Genomic DNA, 3718 nt, shown 5'->3' on the forward strand with positions numbered 1-3718 from the left:
TTTTCTGTTGTTCTTTTTCTAATTCTATAAGTTACAAGGTTAGATACTTTATTGCAAGTTTCATTTTTTTTTTTAGAGGTATGCCTGTAGAGCTATGAATTTCGCTCTCAGGACTGCTTTCATTGTGTCTCATAGATTTTGGATTGTTGTATTTTCATTGTCATTTGTTTCCAGGATGCTTTTTATTTCTTCTTTGGTAACCGAATCATTGTTTAATAGCATGCTATTTAGCCTCCAAGTGTTTGATTTTTTCATTGTTTTTATTGTATTTGATTTCTAATTTTATGCCATTGTGATCTGAGAATATGCTTGTTATGATTTCTATCCTCTTGAATTTAAAGAGACTTTGTCTGTGTCCTAATATGTGGTCCATCTTTGAAAATGTCATGGGTGCACTGGAGTACAATGTATATTCTGTAGCTTTGGGGTGAAATATTCTGAAGATGTCAATTCCATCTGAACTAGTGAGTCATATAGGATTGCTGTGTCTTTGCTGTTTTTTTTTGTTTGTTTGTTTAGAAGATTTATCAAGTGGTTTCAGTGTGTTATTAAATTCCTGTACTATGACTGTATTGCTATCTATTTCTCCCTTGATATCTTCCAGAATTTGTTTTATGTATTTGGGTGCTCCTGTATTGGGTTCATATATGTTTACCAGAGTTATATATCCTTGTTGAATTTCCCCCTTTTGTATTGTTGTAGTGGCCTTCCTTATCTCTTGTTATGGCCTTTAATTTGAGGTCTATTTGGTCTGATATAAGTATCACAACCCCAGCTTTTTTCTCATTTCCATTTGCTTGAAAAATTTTTTCCATCCCTTCACCCTCAGTCTGTGTGAATCCTTTGTTCTGAGGTGGGTCTCTTGCAGACAGCAAATATATGGGTCATGTTTTCTTATCCATTCAGCTACCCTATGTCTTTTGATTGGAGCATTTAATCCATTTACATTTAATGTTATTAGTGATACGTACTTGTTTGCTGTCATTTTTATTGTTAATGTTTGTGTTTCTTCTTGTCTTTTTCTTTCTTCTTTTTACAGCAATTCCTTTAACATTACTTGCATTGCTGGCTTGGCTGTAATAAACTCTCTTAGCCCTTTTTTTTCTGTGAATCTCCTAATTCCACCTTCAATTTTGAATGATAGCCTTGCTGGGTATAGTATTCTTGGATTTATTTCCTTGCTTTTCATCACTTTGTATATTTCATTCAATTCTCTCCTGGCCTGTTCTGTTTCTGTTGAGAAATCAGTTGATATTCTAGTAGGAGATCCCTTGTAGGTAACTTTCTGTCTGTCTCTGGCAGCTTTTAAAATTCTTGCTTTGTCGTTGGTGTTTGCAAATTTAATTATATGTGTCTTGGTGTTGGTCTTTTGGGGTTCATCTTGTTTAGGACTCTATGTGCTTCTTAGACTTGCATATTTTTTTTTCTTGCCAATATAAGGAAAGTTTTCTGTCATTATTTCTTCAAACAGGTTTTCTATTCCTTGCTTGTCTTCTCTCCTTCTGGTATCCCTATTATGTGAATGTTATTTTGTTTTGTGTTTTTCTAAAACTCCCTTAGGCTCTCCACTTGCTTTTTAAATGTTCTTTCCAGTTGCTCCTGTGTTTGTGTGTTTTTTCCTACCTTGTCTTCTAATTCGCTGATTCGATCCTCAGCCTCTTCTAGACTGTTGTTTAAGTCTTCCATTGTGTTCTTTATAGCAGCTATGTTATTTTTAATTTCCTCTTGGTTTTTTTTTTTTTTTTCTGCTGGTGACATTCTTATTCAGCTCCTTAGAATTCTCATTGAGTTGTGTGTATTTGTCATCCAGCCATTTCAGCATCCTTATAACCATGACTCTGAATTCTTTCTCTGATATGTTACTAGCCTCAATTGCATTTAACTCCCTTTCTGGTGATTTTACCTTTTTCTTTTTTGGGGGGATTGCTTTTCTGTCTTCCAATGTTTTGCTGTAATATTTTAATTGTAGCTCTGATTGCTTTGCAACCCAGTTTCTTTTGGGTATGGTGCTACTGGTGTGACCTATCAGGTCTCATGGGCTTGGTAGTCTAGTGGAGCTCCCTATGTGAGCTATTTGGGTTCTTTTCATGTAGGCCTGCAAGCTGGAAAGGTGAAACTGCATTGTCCAGAAGTCAGCAGACTTGGATGCTTCCTTGTGCCCTTGGTTGAAATTGTGCAAGCCCAGCGGGGATTCACATTGGAACCCAGGAACCATCTGTTGGGTTTTGGGACTCAGGAAGCCTGTGCTCTGGAAAGGAGGGACTGTGGCGTCCAGAGTTCTGTAGTTGTGAGATGATCAGATGCAGCTTTTGCTGCTGCCTCTGTGGATGGGTACGTGGACCCCCCAGTGATGGCGTGTTTGCCATCAGGGCTTACTGACTCTCTCTGATGGGCCCTGGTGCTGAAGCCATGGGATTGTGTTGTCTGGGGAAGGTATTCCAGAAGAGGGAATTCGGCATTTCTACAGCCCAGCAGTACTTTCCTGTTTGTATAAGTGCATGCCCAGAGGGGGCTTACAGCACTGTCCAACAGCACCCTGTGGGTAGACGGGCTCTGGGGCTTGCTCATTGGCAATGCATGACTGTGGCAGTGTGTTTGCCTGTGCAGAGCTTTGATGCCCTCTGAGGGGCCCTGGTGCTGATGTTGTGCAGCTGAGTTGTCTGTAGGCAGTTATTCAGGAAGAGAGAATTCAGACTTTCTACTGTGGGGCAGTGTGCCCTTGTCTGTATAAAATCACACTCAGCGGGGGCTCATAGTGGCTCCTAAGAGGTGACTGTGGAATGGTGTACCCTGGAGGACTGTGTTCTGGAAACACGTGAATGTGGTTTCTGAAAGTCTGCTGCTGAGGAGCAGGGGAAGTTGCACTTATTGCTGCGGGAGCAGTGCACCTTTGGAGATGGAAGTCTCAGGGTCTGCGGATCTGTGGTTGGGGCAGAAGGATTTTGGCTTTAGTGGCTGCCAGGTTGCAGGCAGTGTCCAAGGCTTGTCTTGGTAGTGGTCGCTCTCCCCTTCAAGATGGTGTGGGCTCTTTGCCTGAGTCCCACAGTTCAGAAAGTGCCTGTAGTGGTGGTAGTCTCTATCAAGAGAAACTGGTCTTCCAGCCCCTGCTGCTCTTGCCAGATTTAACTGTCCTCACTCAACCACACACACACATCCACATACTCTCCTTTCATCCCCTCACTCACATCCTCTCTCTCACCTCCATCCTGCCAGCCACCATCTTTCACTCCTTTTTTTTTGTAACCATAACTTTAACTCTGTGTCTGATAAGTTTCTTGCCTTCATTTGATTTCCTTCCTTCCTTCCTTCCTTCCTTCCTTCCTTCCTTCCTTCCTTCCTTCCTTCCTCCCTCCCTCCCTCCCTCTCTCTATCTCTTTCTTTCTTTCTTTCTTTCTTTCTTTCTTTCTTTCTTTCTTTCTTTTTCTTTCTTTCTTTCTTCTTTCTTTCTTTCTTTCTTTCTTTCTTTCTTTCTTTCTTCTTTCTTTCTATCTTTCTTTCTTTCCTTTCTTCCTTTCTTTTGAGATTCCTCCTTTTCTTCCATTTGGGGGTTGTTTCTTTGTCTCCTAAATTTAGCTGCTTCTTTGTATTTGTTTCTATGGATTAATCAGAACTGTTTTGCCTCCCTGTCTTCATGAAATGGCCTTAAATAAAAGTGTCTCAAGGGGTTCAGTGTTGCAGTCTCTTTGTTAACTTAAGCTGGATGCTCTCTGAAGTCCCA

This window comes from Myotis nattereri, assembly GCF_964212035.1.
Source record: "Myotis nattereri genome assembly, chromosome: Y".
Taxonomy (NCBI): domain Eukaryota; kingdom Metazoa; phylum Chordata; class Mammalia; order Chiroptera; family Vespertilionidae; genus Myotis; species Myotis nattereri.